Below are 13,301 nucleotides of genomic sequence, written 5' to 3' on the forward strand. Positions count from 1 at the left end.
GGTTTCGGGGGCAGTGCCCCCGAAGCTAAAAACAGATGTAAAATTGCCTTGTAAAAGTATAGTAATTTCTAGTCAATCTGGGCCATTCATTAGGCGGATGATCTAATGGTAGAACTTATGTTTAGTTTAGGGTTTTTTTCCCTAAAAGGCAACCCCTCTCTTTGTATGAGGGCATTGTATTGAGGCTATGTAATAGATGTGTATTCTCCGAGCGAGAAACAGAGAGTTGAGACCGTGAGAGAAAACAGTGGATATTACAGCGGATCTGCTGTAGGTTGTGTCTCTTCATTTTGCTGGATAATAGAAAGGAAGGACTGGTTGTTCGGGGTGGACGTAGCCCAAACTAGGTGAACCACGTATATCTGTGTCTCTCTGGTTTTATGCATTTTCTGTGTTTATATTTATGCAATATTCTATGTGTTCCATTACTCTGTAATATATAATTTTCTAACAATATCAAATCACCGATTGTGAACTAGCGATAGTGAAATGCCGATTCCAAACTACCGATGTCGATATCACATTCTGTCAATTACTGGTATCGCATTCCATCAACTGACGGATGCCGATATCACATTTTGTTAACTCCTGACATTCCGATATCAGATATCCCACATCTTGATTTGCGACCAATCAACTTAATATCGGAAATCACATGTCACAAGGTCATGTTCATATCACTCGATACTGAAACGTTAATAAAGAAATTTTCCGATATAATGACACGTGTCAGCATCACGTGAACAAATGTTCAAAAATTAAATGGCCACTTTGTGTGTTTATAGTTTCAAACTTTTAAACAATTTGTAATGATTTTGATATAATGTATAAGGATTTTTCATTAAAACTCTCATTCAATTGATAAGACTCTTTTCATTTTATGAGTTCTTGCCACTCATCCTGGTTCCAATAAACAATAGTTAAAGGAAATTTCAAGGATAATCAAAGTGAAGAGAAAGTTAGTAATTCAGCCACAGACAATGTTGCCTCTTGAAGAAGTTCCCGAGATGTCTCCATTGTCTACAGATACTACATGCACTCCAGACGTAGGATCCTCCTCCTGGGAGGTCATACACAAATTGTTCGAGGGTGAGAACCCAAGGGTTATTAAAAATAAAAGCGCTACTGCTAATGCTCTCACTCCAGATGTTAGCACTACATGGAATGATGTGGCTAATTCATTTCTGCACAGAATTTTTGCACGTCCCAAAATTATACCGTACACAGATATGGTAAGATGGGTCATTGACCATCTAGATATTACAGATAAATTTTTTATAACTCCCAAGAAGACAATCATTGGATCATTCAAGGCTGAGGACTTAAGAAAAATGTACCATTTGCCGCTACCACAGAAAAGGTATGATACTCAATTTTTCCAGAAGTTCATGCAGGAGAATCTAAACCTAGCAGAGCTTATCATAGAATTGAGAAGGGACCCAAGCAGACACAACCGCGAAGACAGGGGTATGTATTCATTAGCCTCTATTGTTGGTCCTTTCTCTCATATTGTTGCTATGATGTGTCTTCTCTATGGTTACCCCAATACCCAAAAATTCTCAGAGGAATGGGTGTTGCTTTTGATGGTTATATCATGGATTGGGAAAATATTTTGTCCAATTATTTACCTACTCAAATATGCAATTACAGAAAGAAGCACAATGTTATTGAGAGGACTTCTCCCCCTTTCTTTATGAGTGCCTATATCATGGAGGCTATTTGTTTTTCTTATGATTTCCCATCTATAGGATGGAAGTGGATAATTCAATACCCTACCCCTATTCATGTTTACCTTGATATCTTATGGGAAACCAAGTATCATTCTTATTTTTATAAAATTTGTCATGAAATTATCCTCCCCATTCACCAAGAGGTCTTTGGGAGCAAAGCACCTAGAATCTTTGTAGAAGCTAATAAAGACTTAAAGTGATTAGGAAAGTGGTTTGGGGAAGAATAATTCACTTATATTTGAGTTTTTGATAGCCTTTCCCATCCTCATGTTTTTCCTCTTTTTGTCTCGGATAACTTACTGGCCAAAGAAATTTCCTACCAAATAGTTGGCAATGGTTTGACTAAAGTGCTCAAGAATACTACAAAAAATAATTGGCTTCCTTTCCCTATTTCTTGTGATACCTATACGTTGGAAAATTTCAAGCATGCTCGTCTTTAAATTGATCAAATCAAAGTATTTAGTTTTCCAACCATTCCAAACAAGCAATACGATCCCAATGGGTCCACGAGAGATGTTACAACACAAGCCAGAATCAAGAAATTTTTAAGCAAGCCTGAAAAATTCGATGATTTATTTGAGATGGTTCCAGAGTATTCTATGGTTAAATAGTTAGCGGCATAATGTATAAATATCAAATAATTGATTAAATTCAATCAATATCAAAATCAGAGAATAACCCATCTGCCAGAAATTTTGTTAAGACAATCTCGACAGAATCCTGAAGTTTCAAATACATCAGCCTCCTTGTCAAAGAATCTAATTAATTTCCAAGTTTCAGAGATAGCTACTGCAACTGTTGAGAAAATGATCAAAGTCAAACTAGAAAATAAATTGGATGAAATGTGGGAGGAATTTAATCGTGTCTTATCAACTGAAGAAACTCAGGATGTAAATACTACAGTCAACAAAGAAACATAGCAAGATCCAGAAGCTAAAGGGACAAACTCATTCACTGCTGAGGCTTCTGAAAAGACTAATGTTCCTGAGACTCCCGAAAAACTATTGTTGTTGAGGTTCCCGATAAAACTATTATTGCTGAGGATATGGAAATTATCCCAACGTTTCCTATGACAGAGATAGTCTTCAAAATTGAAAAAATCCCTCCTTTGGATGTATTTTATAGTAAAAAACATAAAGCAGTAATGAGCAGATCAAGAAAGAAGAGAAAATTGGAACAGGCACAAGCATTAGTTGCAAACGAGACTTCTTTTCAAGTTCTTTGGAAAGAAGCCCAAACAACCCCTGATGAAGAATTAAACAAACTTTCATAGTTTGCAGGTGCTTATGCTAGTGCTACTATTGATAAAGCAATGGAAATTCAATTTATTATGAAGGAAAAAGACCAGAGGATTATTCAATTAGAGAAAAATCTCTAGAATAAAAGGTAAGTGATTGAGCAACAATGGCAAGCAATCCTTGCCGAATTACAGAAAAGTTTTAATGACTTGAAACTACAATTTGAATTTGAAATCAAGGACAAAGATTCGCAGGTACAACAACTGCAACAAAAGATTAACCAATTGAAGGAAAATCTAGAAATAAATGAAGTCCGAGAAGAAGCAGGAGAACAAGATACACTAATTACTAAGAAACAAGTTGTCTTTTGTCACAAATAAACTTTAATACATGATTTGTGTAAGACTAGTGATTATTTAGTTAACTAGTGGTTTGATCTGAGGAAATTCTATGAAGAAATTGATGAGAAAATATTTGATCATATAGATTGGAAAGGCAGTGCTAAAGGAAGATCCACTGATCTTCCTCGATTCGAAGAATCTCAAAAAGATATCATTTTCGGTGACTGGGACATCAAAATGAAACAAGCAGAAATGGCTATTATTAGAGCCAAAAATCTTGCTTCAAATTTCATTGAATACATCAATGATACCTTATTGTAGGCCAATCTAATACAGGAATGCTTGAAGGACACCTTTCCATATGTCACAAATCTGAAGCAGTGATGGTAGGAAACGTCCAAGAAAAGGGTAGAAGACATCCTAAGTTTATCAAAAGTAAACCTTGAAGGTTATTGACATTTCTTGGTGAAACCACATATTCAATGGCTAGTGCTGAGGTGTCTCTCTAATGCAACGACTCAACTTCTTCCAGTACTTAGTGATGCAGTATTTACGAGGCAGATGCTCATGCAACCTATTCATCCCCCCAACTGAAGCCAATGACAAACATATGTGGACTTAGAGAATGAATGAAGAATAATCCTAAAGAATAGTCATGGATTTCTTGTTGCAACAGATTCCTATCTTTATCTTTGCTTTATTTGCTGAATATTTTCTGAAGACTTTTATTTAGTTTACTATTTCTTTAATACTAATAGGCCATTTAAACCCCTTTCATGCATTTAGAAAGCGCTTCTAAATTTGTGATAGTAATTTTTGAACATGCACTATTGTTTAAATCCAAAGTTATCTAATTGAGAAGCTTAACCAGAAGCTATATTTTCTATGAGTAGAGTATTGATGTATCGGGTTGTTACACAACATTTTGTCACTGTCCCTGTACTCCCCATTTCTTGATCTTGGAGGACCTCTACAGTGAACCCCGCATGCTTTTCCTTCATGAAGAAACTCCGATTGTGTCCCTCTTCATGAGCAGACAAATTCCCTTTTGCACCATTTCCCTTGAAACTTCTGTCTTGCCCAGTTTACAAGACTAATGCTAATGGCATTTGTCTCCCTCACGCTGATGTGCAAAGATTAGCACTACTCCTCACACCAACTGGAGCGACTGAGCTGTGTTTTAGTCGCACTAGTCCTGTTATGGAAAGTTTTTTAAATTAGAGCCAAAGCTTCCAGCTCTAGAAGCTTCGTAACGGAAGTCTAGTAAATGGTTTGGCCGGAGGGGGTCAAGGATGACAGTTTGCGATCCTTTCCCCTATAATGATGGAACTATCTTAAGGGATAAGTCCTTCTCCCATGAGAAGAGGATCCATCTCCCATCCATATTTCCTATATAAACCTCCCTTATTCCCAAGCACAAACTAGTTGCAGTCATATTTTTGGTTGAGTGTTGATGCTATTTTGGTTTGGAGTAGACAAGAAAGCTATTACTAGTTGTAGCTATCTAGTTGTGTAAGGGAGAAGTGCAATTTGGTTTGGAGTGAGGCCTAAAGGGAAGAGCATTAAAACTATTGTTGATTGAGGCCATTATGAAATGCTAGCAGAAGTGTGTGGGAACCTGGTCTTGTCAGAGGAGGACTGTAACGTCAAGACGAATGGTTGTAATATCTCTTTGATATTAATATATGCAACTATCGATTGATTTCCTACATGTTTTGTAATATTACATATTCATGGCTTAATGTTTCTTGACTTGTTAAGTAGGTTGAATTGCAATTTGTCTATTATCATGTTTGTCGTCTGTTATTGTTTACTTGTTTCAGGAGTTTGAAGAAGGAAGCGAGATATTACTGGAGTGAGCAAGCGAGGACATCATCAAGCAGGATAAGCGGACCAAGAGGTAGGCCCTCTCGATTGATTCTAACCTAAGGAAATCTTCCATAGAATGTATCTGTTGTGGCTAGACCCATTATCGAGCTAGAGGAATTCGTTTGTGTCTGCACTTATAATTTTACTTTACCACAAATTGACAACTCCATTGGGGATCCAATCCTTTTGTTTGTCTTGGATTTCATGATTTCGTGAGAACTTTCTAGTTTCATGTTTTCCCTTTAGTTTTGTTTCTTTTCTCCTATTTACTGGTTTGAGTCTAAAATTCATAGTAGCAGATTTGGTCCCTGTTTTCAATTTTTTATTATTTTTCCTTAGCTACCTTGATCAACGTGCTTAATCCACTGACAGTTGCGCTGACTAGTGCGAGTTTATGAGAAACAATCACATCGACCAGCCTCTGGTGCTTGTTTTCAGTTAGGCAGTCGCGCTGATGCCTGTAAGTGAGGATTAGGGCTTGACCCCAATCTTGGCCAATGTGTTCTGCTCTTGTGGTTTTGACCCTGTAAGCCTTTTTTACCGTTTTCTCCCTGATTAGAAAGCTACTTTTCATTTGGTTTTGTTTGCTTGTTGACTTGTCACATTTCTACTTGATTGATTGAGTCATTGAGTGGTCAACAACACTAGGGCATCTAGTTGGTCGTCCATTCAGTAGTTTGAGAACTCACTAAGTTGGGTTGTAGTTGTGCTTACTCTTTGCATTTTGTTTTGGTCCTTTTTACGACTTTGACCTATTTTTGCACAAGTTTGAAAAAGTTTTGTTTACTTGCCTAAATGTTTCTTTTCCGGCATAGATTACATTGTTGGTCTTGTGTTCGGTAAAGTCGGTGTTTCATTGACCTGAATGAACTTTTCTTTTCATTTTTTCATCTGATTGGAGAGCTTATTGCCTCGAAAAACTTTTTCACTAAAAGAATTGTATGCGAAAATTTTGTTTCGTTGTTTCATGAAAAAGTATGAAATTCTATCTTGTTGCATCATTATGTTACGATAACTTGCATCTTTAAAATACTAGAATTGCATTGGCATTTGAAAAAGAAAGAGAATTTTTTTTTTGAAAGGACTAATAGATAAGTGTTTGTTAGGAAATTAGGAATTGGAATGTATTTTTAATTAGTTTATTTTTTGAAAAAGTAAGGTAGTGAAATATCATTTCGTTTTCAGTTGCTTGATTGTTTGCATTTGATTGAGTAGTTTCTACCCTCTCTAGTGTAGGCATTTCATCGAATTAAAAGGGTCTTGTCTCATTTAGTTGCATTTGAGGTTTTTCGAGTAGCATTGCTAAGACCTGAAAACTGAAACTTAACTCAATATCAACTTTAAAATGAATTCAATTAACCTAAGGCGCATTTGACATTAACGACCATATCTAGAAGGTCTAAGCTAGAGAAGTGTTCTGATGTTTTTAAACCTAGCAGTTGTCGTTAGCTTCAGCATTAGACAATGCTAGTACGGATTTGTGCTCCTCGTACTGTCGAGTATATAATGGGAGACCCCACTAGGCTGCAATCCTTTTATCCTTAGGAAGTCGAGTCGGACACCTTGCAAACGTGATACACCGAACACAACATTCGAGGAGATTTCCTACTCGTACTTCTTGGTTCGCCGAGAGGTATTTTGCATTTCAAGGTTGCCTGGTAATCCCGTTTACCTAGATCATCTAGAGCAGTGATTTGATCTTTTTGACTCATTAAACTTAATAGATCATTCGAGCACTTGTCCTTTCGAGCTCATTTCCAATCAAAAGCGATAGAGTCATCTTTGTTTCTTTCTCTACTCTTAAAAAATGAAAGAGCATCAGCCTTTTATGCATCTTAATAATTGATTACCCATGATCCAGAACACCTTGTTAGTCTTTTGAGACCAAATCGCGAGTTTCCTGAAAAGAACATTTTAAAGCCTTGAAGTTGTTTGTTCCGTAAACTAAGACAAGGTCATCATGGCTGAAGCATCTGGTTCACCCAATTCCTCTTCCTCTCCTCCGTCTAAAATATTGTCTGAGGAGCCATTTCCTGAGTTACCAGAGTCACTCGAGGACCAAAATGTTGAACTCGCAATTGTTTTGAGTGTTCAACCCCATTCGAACTCCAGAGAACCACTGACAGTCAGCTTGGACTGGTTATCTATCCTCCAAACCCTTTGTTTGACGCTGTTGAGATATCACCGCAGCATCCTTACAGTCCGTACTACCAGCTAGGTGTTCCTTTGGAACTATCCCCCAGTACTCGTTCGGCCATTCGTCGTCGTTTGTTTTCAAACATGGAACACGAAGGCAGTGCTCCAGTCACATCTTTGGATGAGTCTGAAGTTTCTACTCCACACACTGTTGAGGGGGAAGAATTGCAATTGCAATTTCCTCCCGAGGGTTTCCCTTTTTCAAAAGGTATTCCTGCCAGTTTGCCACCCAACTATGTGTCTTTGGTGCACTTGGTTTCAGGTACACCTAGTGCCTCATCACTTTACCATAATCCTGTATGGGCGTTAGGCATCAAGCCTACGTCAGGTCCGTTCGTTACGAACACGACTTCCCAACAGGCTGTTACTTCAGTCTCGGTGCAACCCACCGTTCCAAATACTCTTGTATCATCAATCCCAATCACACGTCAGACACAACTGGCAGTTTCAAAGATTATCTCTGTCAGTTCCTCCATCCCGCTAGTTAGTGGCTAGATCGTACCACCGCCTGGGGGGAAGAACTTGAATGTTTCTATGGTGTCAGGTGCCACTAATTTGAGTGGCTCACAAGATCACATGCTTGGTATAAACCAACCTTCTTCTGGTATTATTTATAACCCTTCTGATCCTACTAGATCGAGCAATGTCTAGTAACAACAGGTTCAAAATCCCGCTGGTCCATCTGGATCAAGCAATGTTTAGTATCAACAGCCGTATGGGGCTCAGGTCCAATACCAAAATCCTTACGTTCCATATGGTTCTCAAGGAATGGTTAATCAACCTTACACCTGTTGAGTTACGAAATGGGTATGTATTTACTATTAATTTCATCATTGTTTTCTTTGATTCTTATATTTTTCATATCTTAATGCACTAATATATTGAGGAATTATGGTAAGAAACGGATGAATTATTTGCAGTTACGATTTAGCTAACTTTTACCCTTCTTTATTCAGGAAAGCAAAAAAAGGAACAATTGCTGTTCCCTAACGATGGAACAACAAAAACCGACAAACAAAGGAAGGAACATGTCGGTTGCGAACAAGGCTGAGGGCGAATCAGAGGGATCAACGTGAAATAGGAAAGGTGTCTGAAGATAGCAATCAGTTGCGAATCCCTCGGGATCGGGAGATCCTGAGGGATCACATTTACCATTTACCCTTTACCCCTTTCTGATTATAAAATAAAGCGATTGTAGGAAGAAGAGGGAGGAATATTTGCTATTTTTCAAATTGTAAATTTAATTACAGACTCGCGCTGTTGGAGAACGCGATTATATTTTAATGCTACTTAAGTTCGATGATTATTATATAATTGAAGTTGTTGTTCCCTCGCATTATCTGAAGTAGCTCAACAGTGTTCACTAGCGGTTAAGGGCCCAACCTCTGGTGGATTGAACTACTTTCTTGTGTTATATTTCTGATTCTCATAAAGTTTGGTTGGTTTGATAATCTTCCTGTTTTTGTGAGTTTACTTTATTCGCTGTTTATCGTTTCCTGGATTGAAGTAGTGTATGTTCTTTATATACTTTTATAGCGTTGTCATTTGGTTCGATTTATATTTATTACAGAGTAAATTATTTAGACAGTGAACCACATTGATTTAATCAACTGTAAGAGTTTGGTTATCGCTATTGAACTCTTAGATTGATGTCATTTCTATTTTGATTGTTTTATAGAGATTGAATATGATTTACATTGAATCAGCTAAGAAGATATGAGTTATTGCTACTGTGATCTCGACTGATGTTGTTGTTACTTGAATTGCTGTAAGATTTGATTTTAGTAGAGGATTGAGTTTTGAAGCTTAGATGTGACATTTCCTTTAATAATTGCAATTTGAGTTTATTAGATGCATCCATTTCTTCTTATGTCAAAGATCTATACTACAATTTAAGAAACATTACTCTCTAAATTTATAGCATCCACATATTATGTACACTCTTGAAATAAGAGGACTTGCCCAGGTTGATGATTAATGTGGGATAATTAGGAGTTTTAAAAGGCACCTTTTATCAACCAACATTTTGGCGCCGTTGCCGAGGAGAGTGTAGCCATTTTACAAAGAGTGATGTATATCTAACAATTGCTGTTGAGGAGGAATTGGGTATTGAAAATGGAAGGTAAGAACCTAGGTAATGAGCAAGTAAAGTGCTTGCTTCTTCACCCACTTTTCAGCACAATTACAGAAAAGTGAAGTAGGTGTTTGATGCTTGTCTGTTGAGAGGGAACTGGGTATTAAAAACAGAAATTAAGAACTTGTGTGTGGAGCAAGTAAAATGCCTGCTCCCTCGCCTGATTTCTAGCATAATTGCTAGGAACTTAAGGTAGAAATAAACATTTGATTTTTGCATGAATGACTAAGAAGAAAAGACCAGAAAAAAATACAATTCCAAATCCCAAACCCAAAAATCTAAGGGACTGGTGACCCTTTGACGATCAACTTTCATTGACGACATCTTAAGAAAAGTTGAATCTCAGCCATCAGTAGGTCCACGAACTATTGCTTCTAGACAACCTACTATCTCCCTTCGGGCCATAGGCTCACCATCTGTAGCCTATGCTGAGGTCCACAGTAAAATGGAAGGAACTGAGCAGAGTTTTCAAGATATTGAAAATTCACGCCCAATTCCCTCACAAGAAGGGAATTCTTGCAATATTCGTGAAGGAGGAGGAGAAACAGGGGAAACAAAGGAACCAAGATCCCCTCAGGTAGTAATTGAGCAAAGGACACCTAGTGTCCCAGATCAAGGGAGTGCTGTTAGGATCATTCCCACTTCTTCTAGACATCCTAGGGACAACTCTCTAGCTCCAGAGATCCCGGAAGGGTATTGGCATATCTTTGATCAAATGGCCAATTATCCACAAGCACCCCAGACCTCTACATTATAGTATCCTATCGTTGACACAACTATCAACATACCCATGAAAGCTATCCCTCTACAAAATATCCCCACCTTTCATGGACTCATGTCAGAAGATCCAGATGCATTTCTATTTGAATTTTATGTACTATGTCGGGGTTATGATTACACCACCGATCCCTAGAAACTAAAGTTGTTTCCCTCTACGTTAAAGGGAGCAGCCTTGCGTTGGTTTATGGGACTAGGTGGGGGCACCATAAATGATTAGGACCAAATGAAAACGACTTTCCTTAAAAAATATCAGGGCTATTGCAGATCTAGTGAATTAAAAGATGAGATATTCCAAATGGTAGAAAGACCTAGTGAAATGTTGCAAGAGTATGTGGAGAATTTTCAATATAACCTCCAAAGGTATCCCTATGAAAATCTGCCTTTGCCTGATAATATGCTAAAAACTACACTGATTAAGGGGATGAAAGACCAATGGATAGAGACATTAAATATTATGGGTAAAGGTGACATATATCAAGAAGACTATGCTAACATTATTAATTTGTGTATCAGGTGCTCAAGAGGCAGTACGATACTGAAACCAACAGAACACGATATGACCACCAGGGATAGCAAAATCTCTGGCATAAGCATTACTCGTACAGAAATCAGCAACCTGCTGAAGGATTTCAAAACAGATATCCTGGGAACTTTGACGACACAATTAGACATTATGCAAACCAAGCAGAAGCAGGCCGAAGCAGAACAAAACCTGTTGATTTTTTGCCCTCGATGCAGGAAGAAGCATAGTAATAAAGAATTCCCACTGGACATGGTACAGACCTATGCCATATGCACTAAAGATCATGCCACAGAAAATTACCCATCGCTCCCAGGGTTAAAAGCAGTCTTCAAGGAGGTAGAGGAAGTAACGGAACCAATCTACCGATTAAATCAGCATCGCCAATGGAAAGCACAAAAAACAGGTATGCCTACCAATCCATCTTCATTCTTTCAACCCTCGTAATATAATTCTCAATAATACATAGGAGCTACATGGCAAAACCAGTCACCTTTTCCTAATTGGTCACCACAAACATTTTCTATGCCACCTTGGTCCAATCAATCAAATCAAAACAATAGTTGGCCAAATTCCTCTTACTTTCCACCATTCTGGCAGAACAATACATATCCATCCCAGTGGCCCCCCTCTACTTCAAAAAACTAGAACTAGCAGTCAAGCTGGCAAAGACCTGCAAACCAGCCAGTAGGAACAATCCCCCTGCCTCAACCTACACTACCAGCACCTTAAACATTGCAACAGAATCCTCAACCCAATCTACGACCACAGCTCCCAGGACAACCCAACCCAAATCCCAACAATAGACCAGTCCAGTCGGTACAAATTATTGAAGGACCAGAGCCAAAAACTGAGTTGAGAGAGTGTAATGAACTCAAATTGAGGTTTGGATGGATAATTGAGTCAGAGGGGGATAAAAATATACAATTAGAAGAACCGTTACTTGTAGAACAAACACTTCAAATGGAGAATACAGTTAAACAGAAGAACCACGATCAAACTATTACCTCTTCTCCACCATTCCTAGAAAGATTGATTATACCCCGCCCAATAGAATATCTTGATTTCGATCTTCTGGGAGAATTAAAAATCTTTGTGTAAAAATACCCCTCCTCTAGGTTAAAATTCTAATTTATGCAAAAACTATTAAGGAATTATGTACTAAAAAGCCTAAGAGGAAAATAAAAACAGCACCAACTGTCCATGTAGTTAGAACTTTGTCTGATTTATTATCAGGCAGAGAAACACTAGTGAAATATGAGGACCCAGGAAACTCTATAGTCACAGTACAAATAAATGGATGTTTCTTTCCCAATGCATTAGTTGATATAGGAGCAACCATTAATATTCTCACAACAACAACATGTCAAAAACTGGCATCACAACCTTAGATCCAACTACAACCATGCTGGAACTTGCTGACCGATCGGTTGTCAAACTAGTAGGGACATTACAGGATGTAATGGTGTCTGTAGATTCTTAGGAATACCCAGCAGATTTCTTGATTATTAATCCTAGAAAACAGCTAGATGGACATCCCCTAATTCTAGGAAGACCTTGGCTAGCGACCGCAAATGCTTATATAAGTTGTCGAACAAGCAGTATGACTATAGCAAGAGGAAGTAATGTGAAGAATCTAGCTTTATATCCTCCAGCTCAGCCAAGCCTAACAATAATAAAAACTAGGAAACAACTTGTAACATATTTAACTGAAAACATTTTATCACCGTTAACTGTAGTAGATGCTCTTGAATTTAAGAATCAAACAGAAGATGACATTATTAACACTTACATTAACCACCCAGATGCCGTATCTAATCTAAAATGTCACATGATTGAAGCAGCCCTGGATAACGAAATTGAAGAAGATCCCTTAAAAGATATTAATGACCAAACAATACCAACAACAACTGTTTATAACAACAAACCCATTGAAATTGAGCCAGGGAAAGTCCTAAACATTAATAAAACCTGACTGATGACCAGCAATAGAGGCTTGTTCAACTCCTTAGAAAATATAAAGAGGCTTTCGCTTGGGATTACCCAGATATGAAAGGGATTGATCCCCAATTATGTATGCACCACATCTATACTGAGAAATATGCGAGACCCATTCGACAACCTCAACGAAGGTTAAACCCTCACCTAAAAGATGTTGTTAAAGATGAACTACAAAAACTGTTAGATGTAAATTTCATCTATCCTATATCTGATAGAAAATGGGTTTCTCCATTAGTTGTGGTTCCTAAAAAGAATGGGAAGTGGTGTATATGTGTCGATTATAGAGAGCTTAATAAAGCAACCCAAAAAGATCATTTTCCCCTCCCGTTCATCGACCAGGTTTTAGACACATTGGCAGGTAAAAAATTCTTCTCTTTCCTAGACGACTTCAATGGCTACAACCAAATCCAAATTTCCCCTGAAGACCAGGATAAGACTACCTTCACCTGCCCTTGGGGGATGTTTTCTTATAGGGTATTACCTTTCAGACTG

Source organism: Pinus tabuliformis, chromosome 3_1 (genome assembly GCF_031772625.1).
Source record: "Pinus tabuliformis cultivar Carrire ecotype Pingquan chromosome 3_1, CPIR1, whole genome shotgun sequence".
Classification (NCBI taxonomy): domain Eukaryota; kingdom Viridiplantae; phylum Streptophyta; class Pinopsida; order Pinales; family Pinaceae; genus Pinus; species Pinus tabuliformis.